Source organism: Diadema setosum, chromosome 4 (genome assembly GCF_964275005.1).
Source record: "Diadema setosum chromosome 4, eeDiaSeto1, whole genome shotgun sequence".
NCBI classification, from domain to species: Eukaryota; Metazoa; Echinodermata; class Echinoidea; order Diadematoida; family Diadematidae; genus Diadema; species Diadema setosum.
This window is the reverse complement of record NC_092688.1, coordinates 13,688,968-13,704,906: the sequence shown is the minus strand read 5'-3', so window position 1 is coordinate 13,704,906 and position 15,939 is coordinate 13,688,968.

Genomic DNA, 15,939 nt, shown 5'->3' with positions numbered 1-15,939 from the left:
TATAGCGGCCAAAAACGCAATGGAGCCGTAGCCGAGCCGATAATTCAGCGTGTTTTTCTGCTTTGTAACCGTGCAGGCAACGTTCAGTGATCGCCACCGCTGCATTCATCCCTCATTCAGTCATAATAATGCACTAGTGTTAAGCTTTCCTCACGACAATACATAGACCATACTACTGTGCAACATTTTCATATCCACCGACATGGTTAAATGCATGAAACACACGATGTGTGCCTTGTGCGATACGAACACACATACATGTACATGTGAGGATACAAGGATGATACATGTACATGTAAGCAATGCACACAAAGTTGGATTACCTGTCTATAGCGGCCACCTGTCTATAACGGCCACTTTCCCCGTCTCCCTTGGGTGGCCGCTATAGACAGGTTTGACTGTAATTATATTATATACATTGTCTTGTTCACATGATCAACAATGTTTTGTTTACTCATACCTCTGCAATGTTCATGATCCAATAAATGTTTTGGTTCACACACGTAGTCCAATCTTTTGGTTTACACAGGTGGTCAAATGTTTTTGACCACGTGATGTAATGGATCTTTTTGTCTAGAATCTCTAACCAGCACTGCTCTATAGATGTCCTAGTTCACCCGACTCCCTTATAGAAATCGGAGTGAACAGACAGTCTGCAAGAGGCTCGATGTATTGTTCGCATGTTATATACTCACATATTTGACATATACCTTATTAGGACATAGAAATTTGATGAATATAGAAGTTGCAGGGTGCAATCATTAATAAGTCAGCTATGGAAAGAGATGATATATTTAGACATGCTGACAATATTTTGCCTCCCCCCAACTAACATGCAAACAACCGAATAAAAACACCCAAAATGTTTCGGGTTTTAATTGTTATTTCTATTTCGTGATGTTATACAATCCGAATACAATCCTGTCGCCTCTTTTCTTTTGATTGCATTTATAACTGTATACACTTCAAAATATACCTCTTTTCCTAACTACATTTGGGTTACATGAGCTATTATAACGAGGGTGGGGAGATAGAGGAGGGGGCTGGGTTAAAAAATTGACCTCCTCTCATGTCGTAAAAAAAAAAAAAAAATGGCTAAAACGGCCACGCTTTGGCAATGCGAAACTAATATCAAGTATAAAATCTCCACGTACATATACTTACCCAAATTTCCTTCGAGATCGTCTATTATGTCATAACACATTATAATGTATGTTTAGAAATTCATATCAAAATACTTTAAATTACCATTATATTATTACGAATATTACACAATTCTACACAACTTCTACTACGATTGACATGTTTTTTAATGCATACACATGCTTCTGCCTTTTGAATGTGACCGATGCATATAGGACTATAACATTAAATTTTACATCACAAAGCCCAGACATCTGTCAATCCCATATCACATCTAGTTTATTTACTTGTAAATAGTTTGTCCATAAAACATGTGCAGATTTTGCTACGGTCATTACATCTTGCAATAGTATTGTGCAGTTGCTATAAGGCACTTTGCCGACATAACTGTTCCCGTAGGTAAACGAAACATGTTTCAGCCAAATCATACACATAAACACACAAACACACACACGTCGATCAGGACAAAGGGTGATTTTGCGATTTGGGGCACTGAAAGACATGAACGTTTTAGACTCTTCCATACATGACTAGCACGAATGTCTGCCGACCTTATTCATATTTTGGCGTAAAAATGTTTGTCAAGGAGAACGGTGTTTCACTGTATCACAGCGGACTCTAGTATACTAAAGCAATTCGGGCAATTCTCGAATTGGACTTTGATACCAGTTAGTATAATGCGCTATATGCACGCGCACATGATAATTCAGTTATTATGATACCTGTGGAGTAAACGTGGATATACCACATAGTTTTACAAGGCTTTATAGCGCCCGCGATCTTCTCCCCGCCGTACTGTTTTGATTCTGCGACGAATTGTGAGTGACTCTTGTTTTCACATTTTTTACTTCTAGTACTGTACTAGCCCTGTTATACGCCGCTGTGCTGACACATGTGTTTCCATTTTGATGTGAAACCTGGAGAAACGAGGCTTTATTGTAATGTACATCAATCTGGGTATGTATAGGAGCACCAAGACGCTGCGCTGCATGTGTTTCCCATGCATTTTGGGAGGGGGCGATGGATTGACCATGCAAAGGCCCGAGAAAATTTGGGACGCGTTGAAAAGTTCGTATTTCCCGCTTCATTCCTCTTCGTTTCCTCACATCGAACTGGTATTGAACCGGGTAGGCATACAGAAGTGACATCGTGATCGCAAAGGATTCAATCGAAAGGAGACTCAATGTTCGCAACTATTCTATCTAGAAGGCATCGAAATATGACATTGGTTGTCTGTTCGATAAAGCTGCGAGTTCTCTTTTATGGTCTTTCGATGTCGCATAATATTACGAGCTATGACGTCCCCGTTAGAATTAAATGAGTAGACCAATAGAAACGCATGGGAAACACGTGTTTTTCAGTTATCGAAATCGAAAATGACATTGAGAAGAAAACATTTTGGTGTGACCTAGCTAGGTAAAACAAAATAGTAAATTTTACAGCTAATCAAGTACGGCAGAATAACTGCATCTAGCTGGTCGTCATAATATCAAGAAAAAGAAAGTCAGTTGACATAAGGTTTTCGGATGATATGACATTGTTCGCAAAGGTTTGTTATTCCGAAACACACAAATTCTGGACACCTGGATAGATATTCGTTATAGTATATATATGAAAATGAAAGAGGGTCTGTTATGATCGGAACATTGGTGGCTTTATTCCGAAAGGTCGTTATCCCAAAGCCTATTTCGTTAGTGCGAAAATGAAATAAGGTTCGTTATTCCGAATGTTCAAAAATAAGATGTGATTCTTTATTCAGAACGTTAAGCATAATACTAGTACTCCGAAAATTAACTATATATGGTTCATTATTTCGAAGGCAAGTTAGTCCGAAAAATTAGATAATTTTAGGAGTAAGGAACCGGATATTTCATTTTAACCGCGATAAGCATAGATGAAACGTTTAAAGGTCATCCGGTATTAAATACAGTCTATTTTAAAACTAGATCGCTAGATAATTCCCTCTTAATGAATAAAGCTATATGAAGAGAAGAACAGCTACTTTGTATTAAATGCACATGTCGCAATGTTATTAAGAAAATAATACTTGTAATGGTGGTCCATCATAATATACTTTAATATTTTCATTCTAATAATACACGATGCTCATCTAATTAACCGAATAGTCTAGGGATACACCAGGCCTTGAATTATTAAAAAAAGGGTGAAGTTATAAAAGAAAAAGGGGCAGAAATTTCTTCATGCAGGCATATATTCAACAAGCCGGCAACCGCGACATTATGTGAGTTACTTTATGGTTAGAAATGTTTTATATTTTCCTTCTAATAAATACGTGGTACAGGGACCGCGGAACGTTTTTCAGGGTGGGGTTTGTGGTGGTGGTGGTGGGGGGGGGGTGAAGGACGGGGAAGGGTGTCAAGGTCAATGCTACGTAGCCTACACCATCCCCCCCCCCCCCCCGCTTACATGGAAGAATCTATATAAGGACAGAACATTTGGAAATTAATTATTTTGTTCCCCGATTTTTTCCTCGTTTTTTTTTTCGCTGGATTCTTCTTCTTCTTCTTCTTTTTTGAGAAGCCAAAAATGTGTGTGTGCGTGGGGGGGGGGGGGGGACTGAAGCCCCCTCCTAGTTCCCCGACCTCTGCGGTATAGTAATCAGCTAGCTTTCTCCCGTTTGTCTGTATGACAAGATTTATCACTTTGTCATGGGTAAAGCCAAGAAGAAAAGAGCTACCACTTCCAAAGCGACCGCAGCCAGCAGCAAAGATAAAGTTACTAAACGAACTACTCCGGAGTCCGGCTCTCTTCTCCGGGGACAAGGGAAGAATTTCCCAGACCAGAATGTCTCTTCACTAAGGGAGGAAGAGAGATATCAGCTGAATGTTGTCCGTCTCAGTAACAGACTCCAGTATACCCCTGTACACAAAGGGCTACCAAGAGTTGGGAAGACAGAACACCCTTTTAACAGAAACCTCCTCCACACCTACAACAGCAATGGTAAGTACAACATTAAATAATATGGCCTCTGTTTTTATCTGAAAATTTTTTGAAGGAAAATCATATATATATATTTTGTTACGACCAAAATCACTCTGAGAATGATCGCACAAAAGAAACAATCAACTAATGTTCAGGCGGTTTATTAACAGTGATATTGTGGGTACAGACTCGATCGTAATCGGTTTTCACATCCGTACAATAATGATCAATAAAACAATTATAAATCAGTAGTGGAATCACTTACACTTATCTGATATCAGGTAATCCTTTAATTGAAAAGGTCCAAATGCGATGTTCGGTGCACAAATGAATAATCCTTGACGTGCCGATGAATGATTCCTCCGCCGTAACTCCAGAGGCACAGATTGCGTTAATCCACGTTATTAATCCGGGGTAAAACTCCAGGATATACGTCCACAGCGAAACATGCAGAATCCACAGGAAACGGGCAGAATCCAAATGTTATGACGACCACGTCCAGTTGATGCGTTGAATGAGGATTCACTTTATAATGTCCAGCAAGGAATCCAGCCCGTCACAGCTTTGCCGTAACAATGTCCGTTGACATTAAAATATGGAGTCTATCTCCAACGTAGGCAAATTAATTCTCTGCAGGCAAAATGTCTCCCAGGCCTTATCTCCACAAACACAGTTTGTATAGCAGGTCAGCAGGTAACACAGGACTGACTATAACAAGTCGCTTCAGAGCCAGAAGTGACGTAACTCTCAGAGCAGAGGTGTTGGGTACTCTGCCTACCTCAGAATTTCTCCTGCTTATATACTATCCATTCACCCCTTTCTAGTACATTCTGTAATTTTCTCCAACCTGGGGCCACATAGACCTGAACATACTAGCAAGTCCAAATTCCAGGAATCCTGGATGACTCACTGCCTAATATGTGCATAACATCATTGCCAAAATTAACTATCAATCACATTGGGTTACAAAGGGCAGTGCCTCACTCAGCCAGCACTTCCTAGAATTTTCTGGAATGGGTTAAATCATTCTAGATTGAGTGAGCTATAATGTACTTCCTGTCACATGCATACATGTACTGTAGCTACATTGTATACCACATAGAAAATTCTCCACTGATCTGGTCAGCCTGTATGTACTATATCTATATCATATAGAATGTTCTCCATTAATCTGGTCACCCTGTGTACATACACATTAAACAAGCATGCATACAGCCTTGATACATGTACATAACTACTTGTGTGTACATTTGTGACAATATATATATATATATCACTGGGAGCGTGTGAGGTATGACTGCATTTTCAATAACATTATTTCAAAATACATTCAGGCTACATGATCGTTTGTAAAAAAATTTTAAAGAAATATTTGTGCTCAGACCGGGACGGATGTAGAAGGGAAATTCTGAAGAATTTTGGGAATAGAGGTAAGGCAATAGATGTAATTTGAGGGACTTGGCACGTGAGATCTTACTCGTTTATTGTCTAGAGATATTACTTTTCATGATGTGCCTCTATGCTTTCTGTTGCCCCTGCCCTCAAAAAGTCGGCGGATGGAGGAGATATGGGGGTAGGACGGAAGCCTCCTCAATGCCCGAAGAGCTCAAGGCCGATGTAAGATGGGAGTACGATCCAAACAGGTACTGTCGGTGGGGCAGCTCGGAACAGTTCGTTGACCTCCTAGCCGAAGGACTGACTGAGCAGATCCTTGATGAAGTTCAGCCAGTCATCTTTTTCTCACTGTGGTAAATCACATAGTGTTATCATTTTAATGTAAAGGCGAAAAACAGAAAACTAAGTACAATGTAGTATGGGCCTTGTGGCATGAAAACTATGTTAACATTTGGCAAGCAAAAATATTCGCGTGCTTTTATTTTCCGCTATATAGTTTCTTGTTACGCGAAATGCGCGAAAATTTCAACACGGCAGAAAATTTCCGTTTTTTATACAGTAATTCTACAATAATAGTAAACGTCAGAAATTTCTTAGCATTGATTGGCTATGGAAAATCATTGCTGTGGTAATTATCATTGATTGCAGAGTTACCATTGATTGTACAGAATGGCATGGGACCTGTTTCATTTGCTTGAGTGACCATGTTCCTTTCCTCTTCAGAACAAAAGTGAAAATAAATGATATTCATAGAAAAACCAACAACAAACAGTTTAATGACAGTTCCACGTGACTTAGATGTGAAATGCTCATCAAACGAATCAGGCATCGAGTCTACCTGGTAGGCCCTACTCCCTTATGATTGGTCAATTAGGGAAGAGTTATCAATCACACTTTGCTGTAGTCCGCTCTCAGGTTGATATCATGCAGCCCCGAAGGAAGTGCGTGTGAGAAAGAACAGTTTACTGAAGTTAGTCACCAAAAACAATACTTCCTTTCATTTCCCACCTCATGTAAATTGTTTGTAGTAGTACATGCAGATATGCTTTCTATTCCATGTTTGCAAAATGATTGTCTGAACAATGTTATATAATATCACTTCATATGGACTCATAATAGATTATACTGCTGGTAAATACACCCGTTATAACTGATGGAAAATCATAACACAAGAAACAACAACTGATTTAGACGTAATTGAATTATGTGCTAAAGGGTACAGCTACTGCTGCCTGAGAATTCAAACCAGGAACCTCATATCTGGTATAGGCCTATATACCAAAGATAGCAGAAAGGCTACAATTGCAAACCATGATATCCAAGTTTTATGATATACTGCCTTCCAGAATGTGTGTAACTGTAATATGAAATTGACTACAACACCAACAATGATATTTTTGCGCTACAAAATGTTGAGAATTTTATGTTCTTCTGGTGTTGGGTCTGTATGTCTGTTTGGATGCAGGGTGGAGTGCAGATGCGCCGACAGCTGCCTGGGTTTGTTCGCGTCAAAGATTGCATTGATGAAGGAAATAGATTGTCTCGAACCTTTTAGTGCAACTTACGACATACCTTGGCGTCCTGACCAAACCATTGGTATGGTGGAATGGACAAAGGTAAAAAAGCAAAGAAATATAAGATATAATTGTTTTGATATTGCAACATAATGTCAGCAGCTATAATATCTATTGTCCATGCGCACTCGTGATATTGATTCTTTGAACGACTTCATTTGTAATGATCGACTTTGTTTAAAAATAGTCTGTATGAAGTGTAATATATTATGAAGAAACATAATTGTGTAGATTGGTATGTGGGCAATGATGTGCATGTATGTTTGTGTGTATACGTTATATTCACTGCATACATATTAATTTTCATGTTTTGTTTTCTTTCCAGCCACATCAGAACATTGAAAGACCCTACTGTAACAATAGATGGGAACAGGTATAAATATCAAAATTTAATAATCTTTCTCTGACCATTCTTGCATTATCTCTTATTGTAATATACAAGTAATAACAATTTTCTTTCGGAGGATATTGATGTTGCATGATGCCATGTAGAATCTGTGCTATGCATGCATATGTGGTTGATATTTCCTTGTAAAGATGTTGCTATAATGAAAAAGTTTGAAATCTACTCCAAATGGATATATTTGAATTTTTTGTCTCAATGAGCCGAAAAACTATTAAAGGGTGATATAGTTTCAGTTGAGATGTGCTTCAGGTTTCAAATGTTTTTAGATGATGATTTTTGAGATAATGAGAAAACTCTTATGAAATATGAAAGAACATAATTCTAGGAGGAATTCGAAATTCATTTGATTAAAATTGGTTTTGAAATGACTAAGATATCCAAGAACAAAGCAATCCTAATAAAAGATGGGACCCACCTTTTAGTACGTTTGTTTTATTGTTTTCCTTCTGTATTTTTTGTTGTTGTTGATATCTCAGCCATTTCAAAACCAATTTCCATCAAACAAACTTTGGATGCCACTTAGAATTTTACGCTCTTTCATATTTCATAAAGTTATTTCCAAGTATCTCACTTAGAAACATATACATATTCATTATATTCATATTTCATAAAGTAATTTCCAAGTATCTCACTTAGAAATATATATACATACACACACACATATCTTTAAGTAATTTCTAAGTATCTCACTTAAAGTTAAAAGCTGAATTGTCACCTCAAGCAATAGGGATCAACCCTTTAACCAGCAATCATAGAGAAATAGGGAAAACTCAATATTATTCTTTTCTCAGGACAAGGCATCAAGAGCCTGCATCACTCTGTAAATACATTATTATTTCTCTATACCAAATAGCATGATTCTCTTTCTCAGGATCCATTCTTTAGCTAAATTTATTGAAGGCCTCGACCACTGTGCTTTCTTTTTGCACTGTGAGAGTAGATCTGGTGTTACATCAAAGACTATGGACCTGGAATTCGCTATGTCAGAGTCTGGTATGGGGAAAAAAGCGTGTGCTCAATATATGAATGCCAAATGTATCGTGTCGCTGGAAGCCAGGTGAGAACACACTAAGGAAACTGTCATATCAGTTAATAACATTATTGTGATAATTGCTTGTTATGCTTGACATAGTCAACAGAGTTGCAGTTCTCCTTAGAGAAGTTGCCGGTATGAAGATTACATGATCATCATTTGAGATTTGAATTGCATGCATCTAAACTTGTTTTCGTTTCAAGTTCTTCCGCATCGTTTGTGAGAATCTCGTCATAAATGTACTTATTCAGATTGAGTTACAAAATCAACAAATACCAAGGCTCCATAACAAGTTTCAAATGATAACCTGTCTGCAAAGCTGTCAAAACCTCAGCCCTGAACATCAGCTCTGGGAGCTGCAAACTTGTATGGTTTTCTTTTCATTTCGAATGATAATCTGATAATCAGTGGGCAAATTTCATTTTCTCAGAAATTCAAAATATCTTTATGCCTCCACCACAAAGTGTCACTGAAAGCATTAAGATACATATGTTATATATCTATAATATATATAAATATATAATGTATATATATATATTATATACACACGCATACATATACATTTTATGTTTCATATATATACATATAATATATATATTTTTTTTTTAACTGATGCAATATAGCATTAAGATGCAGAAGTCAGTGTGCTAGGGAGAGTATGTAAAAAAAAAAGTATCTTCAACATGCAAAAAGGCTGTATACATCCATCATGATTGTTTTGTAGCTCCGTTTTCAAATCAAAAAGAATGAACTGAAGCAATTAGAAAAACTCTGATTTTCTATCTTCAAGCAATGCTGTCAGTTCATATGAACTGAACACGATCAATACATTTAAACATTCATTTATGTATTGACTAGATTGATTGAAATGAATGTTTTAAATTATTAGTCTTACTGAATCAAACTGATTTGATATGAATAAAATTTGAATATACCTAAAATATTGTGTTGTCACGGGGGCGACAACACCTAGTATCTAAAAAATGTTAAATGTTCAGGAGACAAAAAAGCAATAACAAAGCAAAAACATGGCAGCTAAAGTACTATATCAAATGGGATAGCCTTTTCTTTGACATGCCATGGTGGCTACATTTTGGGGGTAAAACAGCTAGGATTTGGACAGGACATTATCTGACAACTAATCCAAAAAAAAAAAAGTCATTTTCACCAACATTTGAGATACAAGGTCTTGTCACCCCAGCGACGAAAGTGGATTATGATCTAGTCCCTTGATCAGATCTTCACTTTCTTGCCTCAAACAGGTCATGGCCCTTTTGAAAGAGGCTGATGTACCTGATACCACGTGCCTTCAACCAAGAGGCAAGACAGCGAAAAGGGGCAGGAAACGGAAGACTGGCCGGAAGCGAGCACCCACACTGAAATTACAAGAGTGGCCAAGTTTAGCGTTTGACCACCCATTTACTCACAGGAACCTGATCCAAAATGGTAGCGCTCAAGGTAAGCATGACAATGATCTGATACTACTGGCATTACCATCTTTGACATTGTATTTGAGCTTGGAACAAAAGATGTATTATGATGTCCATGTAGGCTTACACAAATATATTATGCAATGTCTAATGATAATAAAGTCAGATGTATTATGCATTTCAGAACTGTCTACAATGAGTCTATTTTAATGATCTTTGGACAAAATCCATCCACTGAGGAGAAAAAGTAAGATTTTCTAAACGTAGAAGGACCCTCTGTACTTGGATGCACCAGTACAGATATAGCAACAATCCAAGTTTTGCAGTCTCAAGGTGGCATAAGGATATTTTTAGTCTCTGGCAGTGGTCTATCTTTGAAGAAGTGAAATTCCGCATTCAACACATTTCATCAGAGAGTTAGTGATGAAACTATATACAGTATACAACTTTATGGGTGTTCTCAATTGAAGCATGCATATTCAAACATAACGTTTTCCTCTCCATACTGCTTGTAAAAGATATGTGTTACTACACAACAGTAATATTTGCCATATTACTACATACATGACCATTTCATGACCATTTCAGCAATTAAGCACAGGTTAGGCTGCTTGCTGCAAGCAATGTATCTCTATCCAATAATCTCTCACTGTGTGTAGATGTCTTGTAAAGTTGCCATCAAAGATCTGTATAGAAGCTAGCGCAGCTTCTAAACTCTTTGATTGCCATATTAACTTTTGTGTCTCTTAGATAGCCATGGAAATCAGGAAATGCAGAGCTGGGTGGTGACTGCCAATGGTGGGGAAGGCTGGACGGTAGGGAAGAAAGGCGAGGATGAGACTTACGTCCCTTCGCAGCTGGAGCAGACGGAGGGGAGAGGCAAAACCTTCTTCTGCACATCCATGGAGTGGTGTGCTCGGGAGCAGGTCATCGACCTCTTGGCTGAGGGATTCACTGAGGACTTCTTGGATGAGGTTCGGCCTCCAATCTTTGTCTCCACCTGGTGAGTGTTGCAGACTAACGCAAATAAATTTAGGGATTCACACAACTGCATAATTTAGAATGTGATAGATCCTGTGTAAAAGCCTTAATTGAAGATTTCAACATTTTGCATGCTGACCTTCAAAACAGGTTATTCATTGGAACCTGAGGAAATAAAGAAGAAGAGGATGAAGTCATGAAAATCTGTTTAGACATGTTGAAAAATTTTGTAACCTTTCTTGAAAGGGATTTATAAAAGAAAAATTTCGTGAATTTGAAACAAAGATGATTTTCAAACTTGTTTTTATTCATTTATTTATTTATCTATCAATTAATTGATAAATAAACAAATAAATAAATTAATTAATCAATGAATTAATGAATTAGTTAATTCATTCATTCAGTATTCTTTACACACAGCCGGTAGCCCCATCAGGGGTTTCTACACTGTTATACTTGGGGGCACTGCAATTGTACCAAAAATCTTGTTTGATCATCATGTAGGTATGCTGGACAGTTTGACTGTGGGACTGAATACCAGATGTCCGCAGAACTCTTACGCAGTCCCTCCCCAGAGGGAAATTCCCTAATTGATAGCCGTCAATCCGGCACCCTGTCCACAAAGGAGGGAGAGTGGAGGTGGAGGCGGGTGAGTGTGCTCTGTTCTACTCCCAGCACCACAAGTCTTTCTATTCTTTATTTCTGTTCTATTGTAAAATATTATGCTCTATATGTTATATAAGCAATGAGCAAAGTGTCATCTGTAGTTTATGCTGGTTAAAATGAAATTTGGAAACTGGCCTTTGCGGACCTTACTACATAAGTAATTGGGAGGATGTATGTGTCCCACTGGCCAGTGAATGGGAAAATGTTACAAGCTGGAGTGGCTAGTGAGGATAAATCAATTTTTATAGCATCCTGTGATTTGATGTATGAAGTACAGCTCACAAAGTGCGTGGAGAAATTGGTTGCAATATCATGTTGGCAGACATTTTCTTAGCTCAGGATTAGGTAAGGCATTGCTGATGCTGCTTGGTAAATTGTATATACAATAGTTATTAATTAATTCAATTGCATGACTCAATATTATTTCATACAGTCCTTTTCACTTATCATTGTTTTATCCTCTGTTAAAACCGTTTTTTTTTAATATCTGTAGATATATGTGATATGTAATTTGCAAAGCATTTTATATTTAACTTCATATGTTTTGTATATTATTCATATTTTACATTGTCCATTTAATTTGTTAATTAGATAATTGAAATTGAATTTTAATTGATTTTACTCTCAATAAATATGATTTAATTCAATTAGATGATTCAGTATAATATATTGTTACAATTATATTTGATTTACAATTTGCAAACTATTGTATAATTTATTTCTTCATTTAATGTTCCATACTTTATTGTTACGTTTACATTGTATAATCCATTTGATCATTTTTTTTTTTCATTTGACCACTGTAAAAAATCACATACATCTTGTTTTTTTTTTTCTTAGTTTGCTGTTATGGATAGAGTTATTTACGTTTGTATTTGTTCATTGTTATGTTAACGCTGTATTTTTACCTGTATGTGGACCCCTTTGGAAATCAGCCTTGAGCTGAAAGGGCTATCCACCCTTTGAATGGAAATGAATAAATCAGAATAAATAGAAATAAAATAGTTACATACATGTAGGTAAAGATACACATTATGTACATAGATATGCATGTTTAAACAAATTATGATATATATATATATATATATATATATATATATAGATATATATTGTAAATATCTGTATGAATATATATATACATATATATATATAATGGATATATATATATATATATGAATGTATACATGTATATATAGAAATATATAATATATATTATGTAAATATATGTGTGATGTTACCATGTATGTTGATACATGCATACATTCACTTTCAAAATATGCATAGGAAGAATATGATGTGTGTTAGCCTCATTTGTACCCAACCCAGATCTTCTACTGCTTCGAGGACTACCAGCCAGGGCTACGTTTCATCCACTTCTCCGACCAGGGCAGGGGGACTGGTACTGAGGGAGGGGCGGGTCACCTCGGTGCCAAGGTTACTGGAGCAGAGGTGCGCTTTGTTTCCCCCAAGACAGTCTATGAGTGTTACTCTGCGAGCCACTGACTGGCTACGCCTGTGTGCCAGCACCTGCCATAGAATGATTCTTGAGTTTGTTGGAATGAGTACACAGTGCACTCCCGTTAAAACGAACACGGTTATAATGAAATTTTGGTTAAAATGAAGTAAAATTCAGGCTTCAACATTATCTATTCTATTTCATCTATCGTTTATTTGTTCAGTTACAATGAAATTCCGATAGATCGAAAGAAAACTGCCGGTCCCGATCGGACTTCGTTATAACGAGGGTCCTCTGTATCTACTACTAACATGATTGGCAAGAGCATATCACATGCGAAAAATCTATCCTTTGATAACTCATGATTATGGTTTTGCAATTTCTGACTCGTGTTTAATAGTCTTGCTTGCAATCGTAAAGTGGAAGGGCTGTTTGATCATTGGTGGAATATATTGATGACATAAAGAAAAAGTGATTTATGCTATCATAATCTACATACTATTTTTTTTCTCCCCAAATAATGTTGTCAACCAAACTGACCACAATGTGACTCATTATGAACTCACTGCCTGCATGTGATGAAGAGCAAGAAAGCATTATTACATATTCATGGATCAGAATGTTGCATCTTTAATCTTCTGTATACTGTATTTTCATGGATGCTTGTGTTTCTTGCGCTGTGATGCTTGCTCTGTGTATAAAGAATCCTTCTTGAGTACACAAGAGTCAATTTTGGCTTCATCAAGAAGTGCACATCATGATATTGATATTCACCCAAACGATGCCGTAGAACGTACTGCTTGACTGCATATAACATGGGTGTGGTTTTGGGCTGAGCTTGCCCTTATGCTATTGATAATGGCAGTAAGGCTCATATGATGTATTCAATCACATTCAAACTTGCCACACTCTCACAGAGTAAAGAATGCCCAGGGGGATAGGAAAGAACAAACCTCCACTCAAAGCTTTTCAGTAAATACACCTGTTTGGTTCTTTTATTATAAATATTTGAGCACAAAATGCCAACAAGAGCACAGCTATTGTCTTTGTACCTAGCTTTAATCTATGTGATTCCCATACGACATTTAGTGTTAGATTTATTTTTCCATATAGATTATTTTAGATATAATGTGGATCATATCATACAGAAGACTTCTATATCGTATCGTACAAGAAATCACATCACAGAGAGAAGAACACCACCTATGTAACGGAGTGCAAGGGTGACCAACCTGTTATCTATGGGTTAAGCATACACTGATCACCTAAAGTGACCTCCATTTGTTTAACCCCTCTGCTATCATACACTGCTGCACGCTACATGCTAATGTGGTATTTGGTGCTTTAACAACAAGGACAAACTACTGACAGTGCTTGACCACATGGATAATGTCCATAATTATGCAGTAAATGAAGCTGGGGTAGATCCTACAGACACAATGGTACAATATATTGACCATGCTACCACTTTTACTGCAGGATTGCTACCAACAGAGCAATTTATCATACTAACCAGATTTTCTTGCAATTAGATTGTTAAATACAATTAATCTAACACAAATGGAGAAGAGTGGAAGTACATTTCTGCATTTAGCAATATAGAAGGTAATCCAGGGCACATTAATTAAGGTATCTCCACCCAGGGCACATTAATTAAAGTATCTCCACTTTCGACTACAGAAAGATGCACTTGTCAGGAAATCATCTGGACTACACATCTACTTAAAAAGCTTCTCACTTTTTCACATGGAAATACACATTTTGTATCACGATTAGGGTCGGGTTACATGTATCACAATTCTACGACCGTTCTGTGACTAAAATTTATATTTCCAGTGATATTAAAAAAAGACCGCAGAGCATGTTGCTGCATACTAATATACTGTCACACTCATACTCACAAATGCATGCACATGCACATGCACGTGCACACACACACACACACACACACACACAACGCCATGCACCAGATTGGAGAGTAACATTTTGGAACTTTCTACTGTGAAGTTAACTACTGCCCCAGACATAAAATTATCATATGTACATAGAAAGTGCATGTACCTATAGCTAAACATTTACACAGGTTGGACACCCTTGTGTAGCATCAAGGCACATGAAATGAATATTTGATATGATACATATATTTTTTTGCTTAATTTTTCCATTTTCCTTTCACAAAGATACAAATTCAAGTGAGAATTTCCTATAGTATATTTGCACCTATATCTAGTTATTTACATTTTTCCCACAATATGTCACCAACAGATACTGATTTGCCACAGTGTTCGCACATAGGAATGTTTTCATATAAAGTGTTTTTCTTACTACATTTCAGTCACATTGAATGCAGGTATACAATATGGAAATGAGCATATATTGCATCAAAAAGATACACACATAAGTAAACTGCATGTTTTGTAGAATATACAATCCACTATTAAAATTTGCAGATGGAACAGAGTACGCAACAGACCTCTTGCTTTGCGGTAGATAACATTTCGACAGTGTAGCTGCCAACAAGTAATAATAAGCTGGTTAATTGTAGACTGGTTATTTCAACAAGGGAGACAGATTAACATTCAAAACTGTATGCTAATTAAGGGCATATAAAATATGCATCATAGTGGAACTGCATTGACACTAAAACACCATTGATACAGTTTCGACCATGCATGAAAGTAGGAGAATGAACTAGCCTAAAAACCACTACACAAGCATTGGAAATCGGCTTTAATATCTCACATGAATCTGCACTTGTGCACATTGACAAATGCTCACCAATCTTTAAACAAATGTGATACAAGAGTGCAAGTGATATGTATCCTTCAATCACTATGACACAAGCGAGATCTGTTGGAAAATCAAAACATGTTTTCTGAAGGCTATACAAGCCACTAATAGATATTGCTTTT